We start from the raw sequence: 25,136 nt of genomic DNA on the forward strand, positions 1-25,136 counted from the left end.
AAGCAGGCAAGAAACCGCCATTACACAAATCCAGCAGGTCACTGACATACACTCTCTCCAACTGAGAGAAATGAGCAGGCACCTGGAAGACCTGGACAATAGGGGATGCAGGCATAATATAAGAGTGAGAGGGCTCACTGAGACTGTGGAACCTGGTAACCTTCACAAATGTGTTCAGTCTATATTCAATAACCTGCTCGACAGACCCCATGACTCTCCTATAGACATGGAACATATACACAGGGCCTTACGCCCCAGGGAAAGAGACTTTGACCCTCCACACGACATCATCTGCTGCCTAGTGAGCTTCACCCTGAAGGAAGGTATTCTCAAGCATGCTAGAGAGAGACGTCAGGTTCTCCACGAGTTAGCTGAAATTAAGCTCTTTCAATATTTATCTTCCATCACACTACAACACAGGAGGGATCTTCTCCGCTTACGCAACATCAACACCCAACTACAAGTGGAAATTTCCCTTCTGTCTCTCAGCCTCAGCAGTGGGGCGCTCTGCTATGCTCCGGGTCCCGGAAGACCTGCCACAGTTCTGTGCTACCATGGATATCCTACTACCACACTTGCCTGACTGGTACAGTGACCAACGCATCTCGGCACCATGGAACCCAGACCACCGAGAAAACCCCATGTAATGTACAGAGGCCCAGACGACAAAAATCTCCTCCAGCAACCCCTCCGCTCCAGGCTCGACGCCAACCATTAGGAGGGAGCCCCTTGGCCTCACCAACTCACAGCAGACCTGGTCGGGATGCTTAAGCTGTTCTCTACACTCCAGACCTGCACCCCACAGAGGTCCTCCTCCTCCTGTTCATACCAAGGTTCCATGAGTTCATTGCGCGTTATACACAGTTTTCACATTCTCTGTCCTTATTAATATCGTTACTAAACCCTGGATGAATAATCTGTTCTGCCAGGAGGATGCACTACCCTACATAAAGCCCCAGGGATAGTTGAGGCTGAATAGACCGTAAACCAGGGTCAGATAGGAGGCTTATGCCCCCCCTGTTTCGGTCTACTCTGCCCATATCCCCTACCACTCTCACAATCATCCACTCCCCCACTCCCCACCCCCCTTTCCAATCCCTTCTTTACCTTCTCCCATCCCACTACCCTCCTTACCACACATCATTACCACCCCAAACCAACTAATGTACCTAACCCAGGCTGTCAGCAGGTCTGCCAACCATGGAAACCCCCCAAACCGCATATAAATACCACTCCATGTAACCTATTACTCCGTAGACTGTTCTCATCCCGCTTTACACAGAGTCTTCCCCAACCAATCCCTCTTATCTCAAGAAGCCAGCCTAACTCACAACACAGTCAATGCCAACACGGATCTGACTTCTCTAAAAATTAGGTCGCTTCGGGCCTACGAGTTACAAAGTTTGTTAATACCCACCATATATACCCATATAACTACTCAGCTGTATTTCCTTAAGTGCGCTACAACATTGTTATACAACTTTTTGTTGTTATAATTGGATTGAACGATAAACCACTTTTACGGTTTTGGTTTGCATGTATACCTTCAGGCTGCTGGGCACATGTAAATTATGGTATTGTATACCCACCTGTCTCTGTATATATACCTTGAATATCCTTAATAAAATGTTATGGAAACAAAAAAAAAATAATTACCTAAAAAAGCTAATTTCAGATCTATTTCTATAAAAGCAGGTCTGGTTCATGGAATCCCCTATGGGCATCCTTTGCCCATGCCTTTGAGCTACACTCATTCTCCTTCCAAACTCCTTCATCCTTCCTAAAAATTTTGCCTTCTTCCAGCTGTCTAAGAGCAGACACGGCATGTTGCCCATTATTAGCCAGAGACCTCTGTGTGTCTCTCTGAAACTCGTTTTATATTGTTAGCTTTAGTCCAGTGGTCTCCAAACTGCAGCCCGGGGGCCAGATGTGGCCCTTTGCTTGCTTTTATCAAGCCTTTGGGGAACCATTTCATCCACTGATACCACCATTAATCCCCTTCACCCTCGCCCCCCCCCCCACCCCCACTGAGACTATTGAGGGGGCACAATTCCTCCCAATGACACCAACAATATGGCACAATTCCTCCCAATGACACCAACAATGGGGCACAATTCCTCCCAATAACACCAACAATGGAGCACAATTTCTCCCATTGACACCAACAATTGGGCCCAATGACACCAACGATGGGGCACAATTCCACCCACTGACACCATAGATGGGGCACTGTTTATTCCCACTGATGTAGTGACCTTTTCTACTGCCAATGGCCACAGTCTGGCCCCTCTAAAGTCCAAGGGACAGTAAACTGGCCCCGTTTACAAAGTTTGGAGACCCATGCTTTAGTCCCTCGTTTCTCAATCTTTTCTTTAGTCATGACACCCTTTAAAAGTATGCAAAGTCTCAAGGCACGCCAGTCTAAAATTTAAAAAAAAAGTAAATTGCCCACCTAACCACCTGCCCCCTGGACCCTATTCCCTCTCAAATGCTACAGTCGACCCCTGACTCCATCCTACACTCTCTAACCCACATCTTCAATCTTTTCCTCACCTCTGGCATCTTCCCCAATGCTCTAAAACATGCACTGGTCACTCCCATACTTAAAAAGCCATCCTTGGACCCTACCAATCTTAACAACCTATGCCCTATCTCCTTGCTCCCCTTTTCTTCTAAACTCCTTGAATGCCTGGTTTACAACCAACTGAGTGACCACCTCTTTATCCCCTTCAATCTGGATTTCGCCCTCAACACTCCACAGAAACTGCTCTTTTAAAACTCACAAATGACCTACTAACTGCTAAAACCAACGGACACTATTCTGTACTACTACTTCTGGACCTTTCAGCTGCCTTTGACATGGTTGATCACCCCCTCCTTAAAAAAAACTTTACTCCCTCGGTCTCCGTGACGGTGCTCTTCAGTGGCTCTCATCCTACCTATCCCAACGCACCTTCAGTGTCACTTACAATTCTACTTCCTCCACTCCTTTTCCCTTCTCCGTCGGGGTCCCCCAAGGTTCGGTTCTTGGACCTCTTTTATTTTCAATCTACACCTCTTCCCTGGGTCAGTTGATAGCCTCTCACGGCTTTCAATATCATTGCTACGCTGACGACACACAAATCTATCTCTCCACCCCTCAACTCACTCCATCAGTCTCCTCACGCATCACTAACCGACATATCTGTATGGATGTCACACCACTTCCTCAAACTCAACTTGTCCAAAACCGAGCTTATAATATTTGCCTCTTCCCCTGATTTGTCTGTCAAGAGCAATGGCACAACCATCCACCCATCCCCACATGTCAGGGTACTAGGTGTTATCCTGGATTCTTAACTCTCCTTTCGGCCCCACATCCAATCACTTTCCAAAGCTTGCTGCCTCAACCTCAGCAACATCTCTAAACTACGTCCCTTCCTAACCAATGAAACCACAAAGCTCCTGATTCACTCCCTGGTTATCTCTCACCTCGACTACTGCAACTCCCTCCTCATTGGCTTACCTTTAACCACTTCAATACCGGGCACTTATACACCTTCCTGCCCAGACCAATTTTCAGCTTTCAGTGCTGTCGCAGTTTGAATGACAATTGCGCAGTCATACTACACCGTATCCAAACTAAATTTTTATCATTTTGTTCCCACAAATAGAGCTTTCTTTTGGTGGTATTTGATCACCTCTGCGTTTTTTATTTTTTGCGAAACAAATAAAAAGTAAGTATATATCTAACAATAATAAGGAAATATGAAATTGATGAAATTTCCCAAGCAATGGCACATAGTGGCAACGTACAAGTGTGAATGGGCCCATAAGATGAACTCTGCTAAGTGTTACCTGTATTGTCCATGGAGGGAATACACATTAGCTGTCTGAGCAGAAAACAGTAGCCTTGAAAATAGAAATTGTTGGCAAAGTCAGTACATAGAAAAAAAAAAAACTTTCAACGACCTGAATGATGATGACAGATCGTGTTTAATCAAACCTCCACAGGATTGGCGCTGATAAAGAGGAACACCCGATTTCCAACTATCCCGCTATCAAAGCCCCGAGTAATATAGGATTTCCAAAACTGCATTAAACCCTTCCTGTTTTTAAATGGATTGATGCATTGGATTTTCACGAAGGCAGCTCAGCTCCCTTTCCCAAATTAGCCATCACTTATATCTCCCACTGGCTTTGCTAACCTCGTTTCAAATGGGTAGCTGTCAAAATCTTGAAAGCCATCCTCTCCTGGAGATAAGGAAAGGTGGAACTGGCTGCTACCCCTTCCCCAATTATCGATCCGCCTTTTCCATTACAATGAAGTTATTTTCGGCTAATCGCACAGAAATTCGGGATGACACGGCCAGGCGGCGGTTTGATTTATAGAAGTTCTGCGGGAACATCTCCTCCAGATCTGTCACAAGGTGGATTTTCATAGCGACCAGCCGGTTTTTAGACCCCGGGACGTACGTGGCAGCTGTTAAATGGGAAAACACACAGCACTGCCATAAAGCATTTATTTTATCCATGTTTCTTTGCAGTAAAGGAGACTGGCGTGTATTCTTCCTGCACTGTCATATTCTGCTTGCAAAAGTAAATGAGAGGCCAGCAGCAATAGAAAGAGCGCCATCTACTGGGAACATGAAGAAATAGCTAAATCTCTTTAACCGCTTCAGCCCCGGAAGATTTTACACCCTTCCTGACCAGAGCACTTTTTTGCGATTCGGCACTGCGTCGCTTTAACTGACAATTGCGCGGTCGTTCGACGTTGCACCAAAACAAAATTGACGTCCTTTTTCCCCCACAAATAGAGCTTTCTTTTGGTGGTATTTGATCACCTCTGCGGTTTTTATTTTTTGCCCTATAAACAAAAAAAGAGCGACAATTTCGAAAAAAGCAATATTTTTTACTTTTTGCTATAATAAATATCCCCCAAAAATATATACATAAAAAAAAAAAAAATTCCTCAGTTTAGGCCAATATGTATTTTTATACATATTTTTGGTAAAAAAAAAATCAAAATAAGCGTATATGGATTGGTTTGCGCAAAAGTTATAGCGTTTTATGGCATTTTTATTATTATTATTATTTTATTAGTAATGGCGGCGATCTGCAATTTTTATCGTGACTGCGACATTATGGCAGACGCATCGGACACCTTTGACACTATTTTGGGACCATTGTCATTTATACAGCGATCGGTGCTATAAAAATGAACTGATTACTGTGTAAATGGCACTGGCAGGGAAGGGGTTAAACACTAGGGGGCGATCAAGGGGTTAAGTGTGTCCTAACTGTGGGGGGGGTGGACTTCAACTCACATGACATCGATCACTGTTCCCGATGACAAGGAGCAGTAGATCTCTGTCATATCACAAGGCAGAATGGTGAAATGCCTTGTTTACATAGGCACTTCCCCGTTCTGCGGCTCCGGGGCACGGTCACGCTGTACACGACGTGCGCCTGCTAGCCCCGCTAATTAAAGGGGACGTACGGGTACACCCATTTGCCCACCGCTGCCATTGTGTCGACGTATATGGACGTGCGGCGATCGCCAAGTGGTTAAAGTGTCACTAAAGGCAATTTTTTAAATTTTTTGTTTTGTTTTATGTTTATATAGTTTTGCAGAGGGATTAGAACTCTTGCCAGGTTTTATTGATGTCTGTGCCCCCGTTAGGGAGATTCACCTACTCCATTTGTCCTGTGACCGTTATCATTGAAGGCGAAGGAGAATCCCACATTTTGGGTTGTCCCAAGAACAGTAAGAGAGGGGAAATTTCCAAATAGGGGAACGAGTCACCAGCCGGGGATTCCCTCAATTTGAAAGGGTTTCTTCTCACTTCCTGTTTTGGTTATGAAACAGGAAGTGAAGGGAAATCTCCCCAGTGGGACACATATGGCAAAATAACATAAAATAAATACAATGAAAAAAAATTAAAGAGATTATAACCCTCCCTTACACAAAATGGAAAAAAAAAAGGTTTGCCTTTTGCTCTACTTTAACCATTTGCCGGCCGCCCTATAGCAGTTTTACTGTATAATAAATGTGTGTGTATGTATATGTGTATATATATACATAATATATATAGTGTGTTTCCGCCGGCACAAACTGATTGTTTGGTACACAGGCCTACATAAACAAGGCAGATCACCGTTCTGTCAGTAAGGAAGGCATAGATACTGTGTTCCTACAAAGCAGAGACACGGATCTATGACTTCCCCCAGTAAAAAGCACCTCCCACACTACACTAAAACACTGGCTAGGCACACAGTTAACCCTTTGATCACCCTAGATGTTTAACCCCCTTCCCAGCCAGTGTCATTAGTACAGTGACAGTGCATATTTTTAGCACTGATCCCTGTGTTAGTGTCACTGGTCCCCAAAAAAGTGTCAAAAGTGTCACTTAGTGTCCGATTTGTCCGCCGCAATATCGAAGTCCCACTATAAGTCTCTGATCGCCATCATTACTAGTAAAAATAAATAAATAAACTTCCCATAAATATATCCTATAGTTTGTAGACACTATAACTTTTGCACAAACCAATCAATATACGCTTATTGAGCTTTTTTTTTTTCCCACCAAAAACATGTAGCAGAATACATATTGGCCCAAATTGATGAAGAAATTTGATCTTTTACATTTTTTTATTGGATGTGTTTTATAGTAGAAAGGAAAAAATATTGTTTTTTTTTCAAAATTGTCAGTCGTTTTTTTGTTTATAGCGCAAAAAATAAAAACCGCAGTGGTGATCAAATACCACCAAAAGAAAGCTCTATTTGTGAGAAAAAAAAAAAAAGAACACAAATTTTATTTGTTCATCGTGTCGCACGACAGCGCAATTGTCAGTTAAAGTAACGCAGTGACGTGTAGCAAAAAGTGGCCTGGTCATTAAGGGGGGTGAATCTTTCAGCGCTGAAGTCGTTAAAGTGTATTTCCACTTTTGCATTCAAATCTGAGAAAATCCCACAATATGTTTGTTATGTGTTCCCAATCATACAGCATATATATATATATATATCTATATCTATATATATAGATATAGATATCTATATCTATATATATAGATATATATAGATATAGATAGATATCTATATCTATCTATATCTATATATATATATATATATATATATATATATATATATAGATCTAGATATATATATAGATATATATATATCTAGATCTATATATATAGATATATATAAAATATATATATATTATTTTTTTTTAGATGTTTGTAAGGATAAGCTGCCATGGCTGAATCTAAGAATTTTTTTTTCCCACCAAAAACATGTAGCAGAATACATATTAGCCCAAATTAATGAAGAAATTAGATCTTTTACATTTTTTATTGGATGTGTTTTATAGCAGAAAGGAAAAAATATATATATATATTTTTTCAAAATTGTTTATAGCGCAAAAAATAAAAAACGGAGAGGTGATCAAATACCACCAAAAGAAAGCTCGATTTGTGAGAAAAAAAAGAACACAAATTTTATTTTTGTACAGCCTCGCATGACCACACAATTTTCAAAGTGTTAAAGTAACGCAGTGACGTATAGCAAAAAATGGCCTGGTCATTAAGGGGGTGGGGGGAGGGTAGATCTTTCAGCGCTGAAGTGATTAAAGTCCATTTCCACTTTTGCATTCAAATTTGAGAAATATATATATATATATATATGTATTTTTTTTTTTTTTTTTTAGATGTTTGTAAGGAGAAGCTGCCATGGCTGAATCTAAGAATTTCTGGACAAACTCGCAGTGTCTTTGTCCCCACACACAGACTGAGCTTTCCTCAATGAAGGTTTGCGATTTCTAATTATTTTAACCCTTAGTTAGGACAGACAGTGCTCAAATCTAGTTTACAGCGGATAAAGAACTGTGAGCACAGTACAGACAGGCTTTATTATTGCACCCCCCTCCCAGAAATTACAAAGCAGGGAGAGCAGATAAGGATTTATTTTGTGCACATAAAAAGGTACACAGCATTATTTTATTTTTATTTTTTTTTTATTTTAGCATTATTAACATTGTTTTATTTATTATTATTATTTTATTTTTATTTATTTGTGCTGTGTGAATGGGAACATTTAATAAGTATAAAGTAGGTGTTATATCAATTTGGCTGCAAAAATGAAAATACATTAAAGTGAACTCTCAGTCATTTTAAATGTGTACGTTAAAAAAAAAAAAAAATCCTAACATATTAAAATACACACCAACAGTATCATTAAAAAAAAAATCCCCATTAGAAAATAAGCCCTTGACCTCCAGTCTAATGACGGTGCCTAGGCTGATATGATGCAAGCAGTTTGCTGTGGGCAGGAGGAAACATATCCTGAGTCTTTTCCTCCCCAGTAACCAGACTTCAATTATGTATTTTTGTAGGAAGTCACAAGGTAAAAGGGTGCAACAGGGGCTATATACTTTTTTCTATATTTTTTGCTATAGATTAAAAAAAAAAAAAAAAAAAAAGTCTCTGTTGCCCTCCCGATTCTCCACCCCTTTGCTCGGGACACGTTGTTTCCCCCGTGACCTATTTAAATTTATTAGGCACCTTGATGTGGAAATAGGAAAAGATTGTTATGATTTTTTTGTTTTTTTGTTTTCTTAACATCTATCCTTTGTTTGGAAGAAACTATATATTTAGATGCTCAGTTCGAATTAAACACTCCAGATCATATATTCTGTGTATTTTGTTATAATGTGCTATGTTTTCCCTTTATTTTGTTTTTTCAGTTTTCAGAACACCTCTACTCCTGAAGAAGCACAGCTGCGAAACACGTTGAGATTCTTGCACTCTTCCAAAGCTTTTGATACCCATTTGATTTGGATGCTATAGATCAGTGGGCTCCAAACTGCGGCCCTTTGCTTGACTTTACCCAGACCCTTGGGGCACTATTCCATCCACTGAGACCAAAAATGGGGCATAACTTCTGTTGCTGACATAAACAGTGGGGCACTATTCTTCCCACTGACACCAATGATGGGGCACAATTCCTTCCATTGACGCCAAAGATAGGGCACTGTTCAACAGCTTCCAAGTTTCCCTTGGGATTAATAAAGTATTCTATATTCTGTATTCCTCCCACTGACACCAGAGATAGGGCATTGATTACTCCCATTGGACGCAAGAACTTTTTCTACTCTCATTGGCCCTAGTCCGGCCCCCCGAAAGTCTGAAGGACAGTAAACTGGCCCTTTGTTTAGAAAGTTTGAAAATCCCTGCTATAGATGTTTTTTTCTTCTCACGCTGACAGTGTGAGAAGAAAAAAAAAGCCGATCACCGGCTTCTGTTGAAGGGACATCGGTCCCGAAAAGGAAGAGGCGAAGCCGCCTCATATGTGCCCACCAGTACCGCCTGCCAGTGCCACCTGCCAGTGCCACGAATCAGTGCCCACAGTGCCATGAATCAGTGCCCACAGTGCTACGAATCAGTGCCCACCAGTACATAAAAGTGCCAGCAATCAGTGCCACCTATCAATGCCCACGAGTGCCACCTATCAATGCCCACCAGTGGTGCCAATCAGTGCCTCATCAATGCCACCTAGCAGGGCTTCCTATCAGTGTCACCTACCAGTGCCGATCAGTGCCCATCGCTTCCACCCATCAGTGCCCATCACTGCCACCCATCAGTGCCCATCAGTGCCAGCTATCAGTGCCAACTATCAGTGCCATCTATGAGTGCCCTTCAGTGCCACCTATCAATGCCCTTCAATGCCGCCCATCAGTACCACCCATCAGTGCCACCTCTCAGTGCCCACCAATGCTACCTATCAGTGCCCACCAGTGCCACCTCATTAGTGCCCCCCTAGTGCTGCCTATCAATGCCCTTCAGTGCTGCCCATCAGTGCCACCCATCAGTGCCACCCATCAGTGCCACCTCTCAGTGGCCACCAATGCCACCTATCAGTGCCACCTCATCAGTGCCCACCAGTGCCGCCCATCCGTGCCACCCATCGGTGCCACCCATCAGTGCCACCTCTCAGTGCCCACCAATGCCACCTATCAGTGCCCATCAGTTCCGCCTTATCAGTGCCCATCAGTGTCACCTCATCAGTGCCCACCAGTGCTGCCTATTAGTGCCCATCAGTTCCGCCTTATCAGTGCCCATCAGTTCCGCCTTATCAGTGCCCATCAGTTCCGCCTTATCAGTGCCCATCAGTGCAGCCTATCAGTGCCCATCAGTGTAGCCTCATCAGCGTACATCAATGAAGGAGAAAAATTACCTGTTTGCAAAATGTATTAACAAAATATAAAACGGTTTTGTATTAAAAAAAAAAAAAAATATTGGTCTTTTTTCATTTTTGTAACAAAAGATAAAAAACCGCAGAGGTGATCAAATACCACCAAAAGAAAGCTCTATTTGTGAGGGGGAAAAAAAATGTAAAAAATTTCATTTGGGTACAATGTTATATGACCGCGCAATTGTCATTCAAAGAGTGACAGCGCTGAAAGCTGAAAATTGGTCTGGGCAGGAGGGGGGTTTAGGTGCCCGGGAAGCAAGTGGTTAAATTGTATTGTCAGGAAAATGATGACTCAATATGGGCACTTAATGAATAGAAGTTAGAGTACCCCTTTAAACACGTTTCAGTGTACTTCAGCTGGAGGATTCAGGATCCTTTCATCCCGATTCTTTTTTTTTTTGGTAGCAGAAGCCGTAAACAGCACGTGACGATCTGTGCGAAGTCTGCAAACACACTTCTTACTATGCAAATAATTTGCTTCTCAGCAGAGCCGCGGCGGAATGACACAGGGAAAAAAATAATGTCAAATCAAGCACTTTTTTTCTTTTCTTTTTTTTTTTTTTTTTTTGCTTGCTGGCTGCAGACCAGCTCTCTCCGGTCCGACAGAGATTGTGAGCAGATCTCCCTCCAATAGCAGAGGATTTTTTTTTTTTTTTTTCATGTTTTTTTATTATTTTGCTGTGACAATTTGTGAATTTAAAATGAAAGAAAAAAAAAGAAAAAGAAAAAAAAATTTCCTTTTGAAAGCTCTACTGCTGAAAATTCATTGGAGTGACTTCCACGAATACCCAATTCGTTGGCAAGTGGTGCGTGTTTTTTTTTTGCTGTCACGGTGCCTAGAACCGTCAATCTGTCAGTCCAAGGCAGGAACAGAATATTTAAGCATTTACTTGGAATTGGCCGGAGTGACAGCCCGGGCGAAGCGTGGTTAGGTGACAGTCGCCCCCCCGAAAACCTAAAAAAAAAAAAAAAAAAAAGCTATTGACATTAATTTCATCACTGTCGTTATCTATGGAATGCCATACGGAAATAGCTGAGCTTCTCCTCAGCTGACCCTGGAATTCACGATCCATTTTTTTTTACAGTGTATCTGAACCAAAGAACAAAAATGTCATACACTATATTACCAAAAGTATTGGGACACCTGCCTTTACACGCACATGAACTTTAATGACATCCCAGTCTTCATCCGTAGTGTTCAATATTGAGTCGGTCCACCATTTGCAGCTATAACAGCTTCAACTCTTCCGGGAAGGCTGTCCACAAGGTTTAGGAGTGTGTCTATGGGAATGTTTGACCATTCTTCGAGAAGAGCATTTGTGAGGTCAGGCACTGATGTTGGACAAGAAGGCCTGGCTCGCAAAGGTGTTCGGTGTTCGGGTTGAGGTCAGGACTGCAGGCCAGTCAAGTTCCTCCACCCCAAACTCACTCATCCATGTCTTGCTTTGTGCACTGGTGCGCAGTCATGTTGGAACAGGAAGGGGCCATCCCCAAACTGTTCCCACAAATTTGGGAGCATAAAAATTGTCCAAAATGTCTGACGCCTTAAGAGTTCCCTTCACTGGAACTAAGGGGCCAAGCCCAACCCCTGAAAAACAACCCCCACACCATAATCCCCCCTCCACCAAATGATTAGGACCAGTGCACAAAGCAAGGTCCATAAAGACATGGATGAGCGAGTTTGAGGTGGAGGAACTTGACTCAGAGTCCTGACTTCAACCTGACAGAACACCTTTGGGATGAATTAAAGCGGAGACTGCGAGCCAGGCCTTCTCGTCCAACATCAGTGCCTGACCACACAAATTCGCTTCTAGAAGAATAGTCAAACATTCCCATATACACACTCTTAAACCTTGTGGACAGCCTTCCCAGAAGAGTTGAAGCTGTTATAGCTGCAAAGGGTGGGCCAACTCAATATTGAACCCTACAGACTAAGACTAGGATGCCATTAAAGTTCATGTGTGTGTAAAGGCAGGTGTCCCGATACTTTTGGTAATATAGAGTATATTGCAGCTTATTGCACGTATCGGTCCTTAGATGTGGTGGCTGCATTTGTTTTTTTTTAAATTTTTTTAACCCTTTATTCTCACCAGGTGATCAGCCAGTAACACACTTCCTGTCCTAAGATGACAACGCTTACTCACTGCACTGTGTCTATGGGAAAAACAGCATTGCCACCCTAGAACGGGACTAGGGTGTATGGCCAGCCTTGGGAATTGATTTGACATTCTCCATATCACCCCACTGATGATGCTCTTTATACCCATTCTGGAGCACTAAAAATGTGATTCTCTTCCCTAATCTATTCAAAACTAAAAATGATTAGACTGTAAGGTTACTGTAAAGAATTGCAGATTCAGACAAATGTGCAATAGACCTTTGCATGACTGTGCTGTAAAAATACATGCAAATGTAATGTAGAATGAGTTTAGATACCTGCTGAGATCTGTCCAATTCCTGAAAATGCAAATGAGGTCCCCTGAGATATCTGACAACCACAATCATTCCTTGCTGATGTTTGAGAGACATGTTTTGTCTCTAGGGTGAGGAAGGGAGTTATGTAAATTTATACATCCCCTACAGCTCTAGTAAAAAATTGTTTTTCGTTTATTTTTTATTCTTTTATTGGTGCTACGGAACGTGTACATTCTGTATAGTGGTTGGTTGATGCTACAAAACTTGCACATTCTGTATGCTGAGCACCATCTAGTGGTTGATTGGTGCTACAGAACATACACATTCAGTATGCACAGCGCCATCTAGTGGTTGGTTGGTGCTACAAAACATGCACATTCTGTATACTGAGCACCATCTAGTGGTTGATTGGCGCTACAGAACATACACATTCTGTATGCACAGCACCATCTAGTGGTTGAATGGTTGGTTGGTGCTACAAAACATGCACATTCTGTATGCTGAGCACCATCTAGACGTTGATTGGTGCTACAGAACATGCACATTCTGTATGGTGATCACCATCTAATGATTAATTGGTGCTACAAAACATGCACATTCTGTATGCTGAGCACCATCTAGTGGTTGATTGGTGCTACAAAACATGCACATTCTGTATGCACAGCGTCATCTAGTGGTTGGTTGGTGCTACAAAACATGCACATTCTGTATGCACGGCGCCAATGGTCGATTGGTGCTACAAAACATGCACATTCTGTGTGCAGAATGCCATCTTGTGGTTGATTGGAGCTACAAAACATGCACATTCTGTATGCTGAGCACCATCTAGTGGTTGATTGGTGCTACAGAACATACACATTCTGTATGCACAGCGCCATCTAGTGGTTGAATGGTTGGTGCTACAAAACATGCACATTCTGTATGCTGAGCACCATCTAGTGGTTGGTTGATGCTACAAAACATGCACATTCTGTATGCACAGCACCATCTAATGGTCGATTGGTGCTACAGAACATGAACATTCTGTATGCACAATGCCATCTTGTGGTTGGTTGGTGCTACAAAACATCTACATTCTGTATGCTGAGCCCCATCTAGTGGTTGATTGGTGCTACAGAACATGCACGTTCTGTATGCACAGCGCCATCTAGTAGTTGAATGGTTGGTGATACAAAACATGCAAATTCTGTATGCTGAGCACCATGTAGTGGTTGATTGGTGCTACAGAACATGCACATTCTGTATGGTGATCACCATCTAATGATTGATTAGTGCTACAAAACATGCACATTCTGTATGCACAATGCCATCTTGTGATTGATTGGTGCTACAAAACATGCACATTCTTTATGCTGAGCACCATCTAGTGGTTGATTGGTGCTACAGAACATACACATTCTGTATGGTGATCACCATCTAATGATTGATTGGTGCTACAATATATTGTAGATTCACATCAGTCCCTGCCCTCATGGAGTTTACAATCTAAGGTCCCTCACTCACATTCATACATACACATACTAGGGCCAATTTACACAGGATCCAGTTAACCTACCAGCATGCCTTTGGAGTGTGGGAGGAAACCCACGCAGGCACAGGGAGAACATGCAAACTTCAGGTAGGTAGTGCCATGTTTGGGATTTAAACCAATGATTCTAGTGCTGCTAGGCAATAGTGCTAACCACTTAGCCACCCTGCTGCTTAGTACCATCTGGTGGTGGGTTGGTGCTTCGAAACATGCACATTCTGTATGCTGATCACCATCTAGTGGCTGACTGGTGCTACAAAACATGCACATTCTGTATTTTATTGCAGGTACTTATCAATGTATGCAGTGGTTTACATATATATTTGCACATTCACATCAGTCCCTGCCCTCAAGGAGCTTATCAAGGATCCCTAAATTACATTCATACTCACAAGGGACAATTTAGACTGGATCCAATTAACCTACCAGCATGTCTTTTGAGTGTGGAAGGAAACCCACTTAGGCACAGGGAGTACATGCTGCACAATCCAAGCAGGTAGTGTTGTGGTTGGAATTTGAACCGACATCCTTAGTGCTACTAGGTGCGAGTGCTAACCACTTAGCTACCTTGCTGCTAAGTATCATCTGGTCTGGTGGTTGATTGGTGCAATGAAACATACACATTATGTATGCTGATCACCATCTAATGGTTGATTGGTGCTACAAAACATGCACATTCTGTATGCACAGCGCCATCTAGTGGTTGATTGGTGCTACAAAACATGCACATTCTGTATTTATTTAATTGCAGGTACTTATATAGTGATGTCAGTTTACGCAACACTTTACATACATATTTGCACTTTCACATCAGTCCCTGCCCTCAAGGAGCTTATAATCTAAGGTCCCTAACTTACATTCATACTCACTAGGGCCAATTTAGAAAGGATCCAATTAACCTACCAGCATGTCTTTGGAGAGTGGAAGGAAACCCAATCAGGTACAGGGAGAACATGCTGCAAAATCCAGGCAGGTAGTAACGTGGTTGGGATTTTAACCAACATCCCTAGTGCTACTGTGCTGCCCACTTAGCCACCCTGCTGCTGAGTACCATCTAGTGGTTGATTGGTGCTATGAAACATGCACATTCTGTATGATGAGCACCATCTAGTGGTTGATTGGTGCTACAAAACATGCATATTCTGTATTTATTTTATTTCTGGTACTTATACTGTCTAGTGCTGTAAATTTACGCAACACTTTACATATATTGTCTGTATCAATATTGTTTAGTCCCTGCCCTCATGGAGTTTACAGTCTAAGGTCCCTAACTCAACCATACATACTAGGGCCAAATTAAACAGGATCCAGTTAACCTACCAGCATGTCTTTGGAGTGTGGAAGGAAACCCATGCAGGCGCAGGGAGAACATGCAAACTCCAAGCAGGTAGTGTCATGGTTGGGATTTAAACCGATGATTCTAGTGCTGCTAGGTGGAAGTGCTAACCACTTAGCCACTCTACTGCTGAGTAACCATCTGGTGGTTGATTGGTGCTACAAAACATGCACATTTTGTATTTATTGTATTGCAGGTACTTACAGTGCCTTGCGAAAGTATTCGGCCCCCTTGAACTTTTCAACCTTTTGCCACATTTCAGGCTTCAAACATAAAGATATAACATTTTTATTTTTTGTGAAGAATCACCAACAAGTGGGACACAATTGTGAAGTGGAACGAAATCTATTGGATTGTTGAAACTTTTTTAACTAATAAAAAAATGAAAAGTGGGGCGTGCAAAATTATTCGGCCCCCTTGCGTTAATACTTTGTAGAGCCACCTTTTGCTGCGATTACAGCTGCAAGTCGCTTGGGGTATGTCTCTATCAGTTTTGCACATCGAGAGACTGAAATTCTTGCCCATTCTTCCTTGCAAAACAGCTCGAGCTCAGTGAGGTTGGATGGAGAGCGTTTGTGAACAGCAGTTTTCAGCTCTTTCCACAGATTCTCGATTGGATTCAGGTCTGGACTTTGACTTGGCCATTCTAACACCTGGATACGTTTATTTGTGAACTATTCCTTTGTAGATTTTGCTGTATGTTTGGGATCATTGTCTTGTTGGAAGATAAATCTCCGTCCCAGTTTCAGGTCTTTTGCAGACTCCAACAGGTTTTCATCCAGAATGGTCCTGTATTTGGCTGCATCCATCTTCCCCTCAATTTTAACCATCTTCCCTGTCCCTGCTGAAGAAAAGCAGGCCCAAACCATGATGCTGCCACCACCATGTTTCACGGTGGGGATGGTGTGTTGAGGGTGATGAGCTGTGTTGCTTTTACGCCAAACATATCTTTTTGCATTGTGGCCAAAAAGTTCGATTTTGGTTTCATCGGACCAGAGCACCTTCTTCCACATGTTTGGTGTGTCTCCCAGGTGGCTTGTGGCAAACTTTAGACGAGACTTTTTATGGATATCTTTGAGAAATGGCTTTCTTCTTGCCACTCTTCCATAAAGGCCAGATTTATGCAGTGTACGACTGATTGCTGTCCTATGGACAGACTCTTCCACCTCAGCTGTAGTTCTCTGCAGTTCATCCAGAGTGATCATGGGTCTCTTGGCTGCATCTCTGATCAGTCTTCTCCTTGTCTGAGCTGAAAGTTTAGAGGGACAGCCAGGTCTTGGTAGATTTGCAGTGGTCTGATACTCCTTCCATTTCAAAATGATCGCTTGCACAGTGCTCCTTGGGATGTTTAAAGCTTGGGAAATCTTTTTGTATCCAAATCCGGCTTTAAACTTCTCCACAACAGTATTACGGACCTGCCTGGTGTGTTCCTTGGTCTTCATGATGCTCTCTGAGCTTTCAACAGAACCCTGAGACTATCACAGAGCAGGTGCATTTATACAGAGACTTGATTACACACAGGTGGATTCTATTTATCACCATCAGTCATTTAGGACAACATTGGATCATTCAGAGATCCTCGCTGAACTTCTGGAGTGAGTTTTCTGCACTGAAAGTAAAGGGGCCGAATAATTTTGCACGCACCACTTTTCAGTTTTTTATTTGCTAAAAAAGTTTAAAATATCCAATAGATTTCATTCCACTTCACAATTGTGTCCCACTTGTTGGTGATTCTTCACAAAAAATTAAAATTTTATATCTTTATGTTTGAAGCCTGAAATGTGGCAAAAGGTTGAAAAGTTCAAGGGGGCCGAATACTTTTGCAAGGCACTGTATATAGTGTTGTCAATTTACACAGCACTTTACATATATATTTGCACATTCACATCAGTCCCTGCCCTCAAGGAGCTTACAATTTAAGGTCCCTAACTCACACATACTAGGGCCAATTTAGACAGGATCCAATTAACCTACCAGCATCTGTTTGGAGTGTGGGCTGAAACCAGGGTCGCCCAGAGGAAACCCACGTAGGCACAGGGAGAACATGCCGCAAACTCTAGGCAGGTAGTGTCATGGTTGGGATTTGAACCGACGACCCTAGTGCTGCTAACCACTTAGCCACTGTGTTGCCCCCTTAGCCACCCGGCTGCTGAGCGCCAGTTAGTGGTTGATTGGTGCTATGAAACCTGCACATTCTGGGTTCATACAGTATTTTTAGTCTTAGGGATCTGAGCACAGGTATGTCTTGTTTCAGGACACAATGCAGGGACACGCATTCAAAGGCCAGTGCTGAGACGAGGACATCTAGTGCCCAGGGTGAAGTCGGCAATCGGCACCCAACCCCCCCCCCCCCCTTTAAAAAATTTATGAGCCTTATTTGTCAGGAAAAAAAGATTCCCCCCCGGCACAAATCCTCTACCCCTCAAATTTCCCCTCTAAGCATAATTCCCCCCCCACCACCCAAGTCTTTACTTGGCTACTTATTCCAGATCTGTGCCGGGCAACTAGCATTTGCAGGAGGAGAGATCCGCATCAGCAGCCCGCATAAGTTTCCTTTGATATCGCCCTCAATTCTAACTGCATCCCAGACGCATCCAATTGTATCCGGACTTGTGAGCATGAAGAGGAAGTAGGAAAACCTCTTATATGTGATCAAAGCGCACTTGCTACAAACGGATGTGAAGACACAGTGACCGGGTGTGCTGCATAAGCGCGTACGTACCCTCAAAGCGGAACAAGATGACCCAGATGGCAATTCCGAAGCATCCAGAAATAGAAAAGTCCTAAACAATCTTTCTAGTCATTCTTGCAGCTGGAACGCTTTTTCCTACGAGCTCTCGGCTTCCTTTTTTCTGCTTTTTAATCTACCGGCATGCAAAGTGCTGCATTACTTGCTGAAGACAATTTGGTCCATCGGAAGAGCCAGAGAATAGCTAAAATAACAAAATTGCTCAGAATGCTCTCTGAACACAAAACACTCATTTGCGTGGAAGAAAAGGCATGCTGCGGTGTGTGTTTCCATACGCCGAGCAGCGCTAAAAGGTTATATCACATCGCTGCATTTACAAAAATTTACTTTGATTTTTCTTTTTCTCGCTATTCGGGAAGTACAATAAAAGACAGCAATATAAGTGATGAAATGCTGCAGATTAGATGTTTGTTATATATGAATGGCATAAATATAGACGCCGCTCTAAGGAAACCAGTACTGAGAAAAATGTGGAGGGACGCCAACGCTGACCTACTTCTGAAAATGCTAGGTGTCTGGATGTCTTTGGCTTGGAGATGCTGACCTGGGACAAATCATTAAGATATGTTATTTAGACACCAGATTGGTATACCCAGGTGCAGGGTTCTGAAACATCTGCTGGAGGCACCACAACAGTCAAATAAAAACTATGTTGTCAGTACACCTCATTCTTCTGCCAAAGGAACCTCCTTTATTGACATTCGTTCAACATGTCATACAGCAAAGGGCTACGCTTTACATCCACAAGGGGTTCTTTCATCAGGGACATGCCACTTGTCCTGATAAAGGGAGCCTTGGTGGTTGGGAAACGTTGCCCTTTGCTGGATAACACGTTGAGCGAACGTCAATAAAGGTGGCTCCTTTTGAAGAAGATTGAAGTGAGCTGGCAACATAGTCTTGCTTAGAGCTGACCTGCGACAAAGAATGCTAAGTGCTTGGATGTCTTTTGCTTGGAGACACTGACCCAGGACAAGTCATAGCGATATCTCCAATGGGCACCAGCATTTCATACAGCAAAGGGCAACGTTTCACATCCACGGGGGGGGGGGGGCTTCATCAGGAACCTGCCACTTGTCCTGATCAATGGACCCTTGATGGTTGCAATATATTGCCCTTTGCTAGATGACATGCTGATCGCCCATCAGTAGAGGTGGCTCTTTTTTGCAGAAGATTAAGGTGAGCTGGCAACATAGTCCTCCTTAGAGCTGACCTGCAATAAGGAATGCTAAGTGCTTGGATGTCTCAACTTGGAGTCATTGACCTGGGATAAGTCATAAATTTATCTCCACTGGGCACTGGCATGTCATACAGCAAAGGGCAATGTTTCACATCCAGCAGGGGGCCCTTTATCAGGAAAATGTCACTTGTCCTGATCAATGGACCCTTGGTGGTTGCAAAATGTTGCCCTTATACGTATTGGCAGTGATGTTCATTCAACCAGATGTGTCAGAGGGGCTGAGGTTGTTCTTGGAGTCGAGGCGTGGAACAGAGAACACAAAGTTACCAAGCAGCTCCTTTGGGAGGGGGTGAACGCATTTATACACATAAAAAATGTTTGCAATTCTATCTCTCTCCTCCAAGCCACCACATTCTCCTGACCAATATAAAAGATAGATGGGCTGGTTGCATAAGCACCCAGAGAAGATAGTGACATATGGCAGCTGCTAAAAATAAACATTTACACTGGAAATTCTGAAGCAAGTGCCAATTATTTGTTCCCACCACTTCAAGGTGTGAAACACGCTCACATCCATTAATGCGTCTCTATGTACATATGGATTGAGCTCACAATGTCAAACTGAGTGCGGTGCTATTGTGAAAGGCTATAGCACTCTCTTCCTGGAAATTCTGCGTTCTACATCTGTTTTTAAAGGATCTTTTGTCACTGGGGGGCTGCTACTGAAGAAATTAGGACCACCGATAGTTGCTATTAAAGGATTCATTAGTAAGTGGGAGGCTGATACTGAAGAAATTAGGGCCACCAGTAGCTGCTATTAAAGGATTAATATGTAACTGGGAGGCTGACACTGAATCTTAAGAGCCACCATCAATGTTTACTATTTTGAAGCTTCTACTGAAATATAAGAACCACCATCAACTTTGTTACTATTAGGAGGCTGCTACAAAACTTTTAGACCCAGCGTCAAATATTAGAGCTAGCCTTCATTTTTGTTGCTGACAAAAGGCTTGAAATATTTTGCTATAATTTGGATATCCTATTCCTCACACCCACTCTCCATGAGTTTGTTGAGCAAATAAACTACAAAGTGATTGAAGCCCAATTGCCACCATCAACTTTGTTACTATTGAGAGGCTACTACTATCATCAGACCATCATCAGATTTACTACTGGAAGTCTGGTACTGAAATATTGGACCCACCTACAACTTTTTTAATACTAGGAGGCTGCTACTGAATTTTTAGAGCCACCATCAACTTTGTTACCACTGAGAGGCTGCTATTGAATTTTTAGAGCCACCAACAACTTTGTTACTACTGGGAGGCTGCTACTGAAATATTGGAGCCACCATTATTTTTGTTGCTGATATAAGAAGACCTGGAATATTTTGCTATAGTTTGGGTATCCTGTTCCTCAAACCCAGTCTCCATGAGTTTATTCAGCAAATAAACTACAAAAAACAGTGGCTGAAGCCCAATTGCTACCATGAACTTTATTACTGTTGGGAGGCTGCTACGGAATTTCTTAGACCCACCATCACATTTGTTACTACTGGGAGACACCTAGTGGATAATAAGAACCACCATCAACTTTGTTACTACTGGGAGGCTACTACTGATTTTTTAGAGCTACCATACATCAACTTTACTACTGGGAGGCTGTTACTGAAATATTAAACCCACCATCAACTTTACCACTGGAAGGCTGTTACTGAAATATTAGACCCACCATCAACTTTGTTACTACTGGGAGGCTGCTACTGGATTTTTGGAGTCATTCTTAATGTTGTTACTATTGAGATGCTGCTACTGAAATATTAGACCCAGCATCAACTTCTTTTAGTACTGGACGGCTGCTACTGAAATATTAGACCCACCAATAACTTTGATACTACTGGGAGGCTGCTACTGAATTATTAGACCCACCATCAACTTTGTTACTTCTGGGAGGCTGCTGAAATATTAGAACCACCATCAACTTTGTTACTACTGGGAGGCTGCTACTGGATTTTTGGAGTCATTCTTAATGTTGTTACTATTGAGATGCTGCTACTGAAATATTAGACCCAGCATCAACTTCTTTTAGTACTGGACGGCTGCTACTGAAATATTAGACCCACCATCAACTTTGTTACTTCTGGGAGGCTGCTGAAATATTAGAACCACCATCAACTTTGTTACTAGTGAAAAGTTACTACTGAATTATTAGACCCACCATCACATTTGTTACTACTGGGAGGCTGCTACGGAATTTCTTAGACCCACCATCACATTTGTTACTACTGGGAGACACCTAGTGGATAATAAGAACCACCATCAACTTTGTTACTACTGGGAGGCTACTACTGATTTTTTAGAGCTACCATACATCAACTTTACTACTGGGAGGCTGTTACTGAAATATTAAACCCACCATCAACTTTACCACTGGAAGGCTGTTACTGAAATATTAGACCCACCATCAACTTTGTTACTACTGGGAGGCTGCTACTGGATTTTTGGAGTCATTCTTAATGTTGTTACTATTGAGATGCTGCTACTGAAATATTAGACCCAGCATCAACTTCTTTTAGTACTGGACGGCTGCTACTGAAATATTAGACCCACCAATAACTTTGATACTACTGGGAGGCTGCTACTGAATTATTAGACCCACCATCAACTTTGTTACTTCTGGGAGGCTGCTGAAATATTAGAACCACCATCAACTTTGTTACTACTGGGAGGCTGCTACTGGATTTTTGGAGTCATTCTTAATGTTGTTACTATTGAGATGCTGCTACTGAAATATTAGACCCAGCATCAACTTCTTTTAGTACTGGACGGCTGCTACTGAAATATTAGACCCACCATCAACTTTGTTACTTCTGGGAGGCTGCTGAAATATTAGAACCACCATCAACTTTGTTACTAGTGAAAAGTTACTACTGAATTATTAGACCCACCATTAATTTTGTTACTACTGGAAGGTCCCTACTGAATTATTGGAACCACCATTAACTTTGTTACCACTGAGAGGCTGCTACTAAATTACTATCACCATCATTTATTTTTGATGCTGAAATAAAAGGTCTGAAACATATTTCTATAATTTGGGTTTCCTGTGCCCCCAACCATTTCTTCATGAATTTGTTGTGGCAAAAAAACTATAAAAGGACCAAAATGTTTGAAGCCCAACTGCCACCATCAACTTTTTACTCTTGGGAGGCTGATACTGAATTATTAAGCCCCATACACACTATCAGATTTTCTGCAGATTTTTGTCTTCAGATTTACCAAAACCATGTAGTGCAAGGGCCTGCCTGATTGCATACAAATTGAAACTCCTAAGGTTTGACCTCATATTATATGGTTTTGGTAAATCTGAAGGAAAAAATCAGCAGAAAATCTGATAGTGTGTATGAGGCTTAAGAGCTACCATCAACTTTGGTACTACTGGAAGGCTACTACTAAAATATTTGAGCCATGACCTAAGAAGGCCTGGGATATTTTTGGTAACCTTGTGCCCCAACCCTCACTCCATGGATTTGTTGACCGAAAAAAAAAAAAAAATTCCAGAAGTGATTAAAGCCCAATAGTTGCCATTGGTGTGTCACTGTATTGGCGGGTCCAATTGCAGAGTCTACATGAGGGTCACCAAAAGAGAGGGGCATGAGAGCACATTATATACCAGCAGCTCCTGAGAGGGTAGTGCTAAACATCCATCTGATTAACAGCAAGTGGTCTAAGGACCAGTTCCTACTGTAGCGCATGCAACAATGTATTGAATATTAGATGCAGTTGCCATGTGGTCAAGCAAAATGACAGCCATCTAACATGCAATATGATGTATTTTTTACATTTTAAAATTTAAGTAAGCCCAGGCATTGAAATCCCATAAGAGCTTTCACATGTTAATGTCATTACAAAAGTAATTTTTAAGATATTTTTAGAATCCACAGTTTTCAATTAAATAACCTCTGGTGATCCCTGCCATGAAGGTCCTTGTTCAGGCACTTTCTGTTACCGGCTAACAGAACTCTGCCCTGTCTACCAGTTATTCAGCTGCATTGTTACCTCGTCACCTGCTCTCCCAAAAGGAGGCTGCAAATGGCTGTGCCGAAATACATTGCATAGGCATGGTCCACTATTGTTAAAGTGGTTGTTAAGCCACTCTAACCTGTATACATCATCAGCACTGCCTCCTATTGTAGTATCCCCCTCTGTGTATGGTCTATAAAAATAAATGCTGCAAATACCTCATTTCACAGATGAGAATGTGATCACATGACCAGACAGTTTTCTCCCTTCCTCCGCTGACAGATGCAGCAGGAGGGGCCGATATTCCTCCGCTGATGTCAGTCTGGAGGGGAGGAGGAGGGGAGGAGGTGAGGAGGAGAGACCCGTCCGGTCATGTGATCGCAATCTCTTAAATGAGGTATTTACAGCATTTATGTTTATAAATCATTCACAGAGGGGACACTGCAATAGGAGACAGTGCTGATGGTGTATACAGGTTAGTGTTATGTCAGTCTGGAGGGGAGCAGGAGGGGGGAGGGGCAGCTCACACACAGACAGAGAGGGGAGGGGGGAGGAGGACACAGGAGCAGAGAGGAGAGCAGATAGCAGAGTGCTGATGACAGAGGCAGGTAAACTGACCACGGTGTCTGGTCTCAGCAGCTATGATATATCGTGGTCAGTTTACAGAGGGGTGGGGAGGATCAGCCAAGTTTTTTAGGTGTTACAGGGGGCCAATTGACACAGGACAAGCACTGTGTCATATAACATGATTTAAAGGAGCAGGATTATATTTGGGAGTTAACAAATGCTTTAAGATCAGAAGGCCTGCCCTAAGAAATGCCATACAGATATTGCTGTAGTGCATGTAGATAGAAAAGAGATCAGCAGCACTGAGATGCAACAGTGGATAAAAAGCTGTTAGCCACTTTCGTTTGAAACATGTATTAAAAATGCATAATTATGAAGAGTTGCAAATATATCCTAACCATATATCTTTTTTGCACCTATTTATACATGTATATATGCTAAAATATATATATATATATATATATATATATATATATATATATATATATATATATATATAGATAGATAGATATAGTATCTCACAAAAGCGAGTACACCCCTCACATTTTTGTAAATATTTTATTTTATCTTTTCATGTGACAACACTGAAGAAATGACACTTTGCTGCTGTCCCCTCAAAATAACTCAACACACAGACATTAATGTCTAAACCGCTGGTAACAAAAGTGAGTACACCCCTAAGTAAAAATGTCCAAATTGGGCCCAAAGTGTCAATATTTTGTGTGGCCACCATTATTTTCCAGCACTGCCTTAACCCTCTTGGGCATGGAGTTCACCAGAGCTTCACAGGTTGCCACTGGAGTCCTCTTCCACTCCTCCATGACGACATCACGGAGCTGGTGGATGTTAGAGACCTTGCGCTCCTCCACCTTCCATTTGAGAATGCCCCACAGATGCTCAATAGGGTTTAGGTCTGGAGGCATCACCTTTACCCTCAGCTTCCTTAGCAAGGCAGTGGTCATCTTGGAGGTCTGTTTGGGTTTGTTATCATATTTGAATACTGCCCTGCGGCACAGTCTGCGAAGGGAGGGGATCATGCTCTGCTTCAGTATGTCACAGTACATGTTGGCATTCATGGTTCCCTCAATGAACTGTAGCTCCCCAGTGCCGG

General features: G+C 42.4%; 1 protein-coding gene across 1 annotated transcript in view; it reads right to left on the bottom strand.

Annotated features, from left to right (window-relative positions):
• TENM4 (teneurin transmembrane protein 4) overlaps positions 1 to 25,136 on the bottom strand; it is a gene marked incomplete in the record, with an annotated part of 1,986,086 nt that overhangs the window by 1,949,709 nt on the left and 11,241 nt on the right.

Source organism: Aquarana catesbeiana, linkage group LG02, assembly GCF_042186555.1.
Source record: "Aquarana catesbeiana isolate 2022-GZ linkage group LG02, ASM4218655v1, whole genome shotgun sequence".
Taxonomy (NCBI): domain Eukaryota; kingdom Metazoa; phylum Chordata; class Amphibia; order Anura; family Ranidae; genus Aquarana; species Aquarana catesbeiana.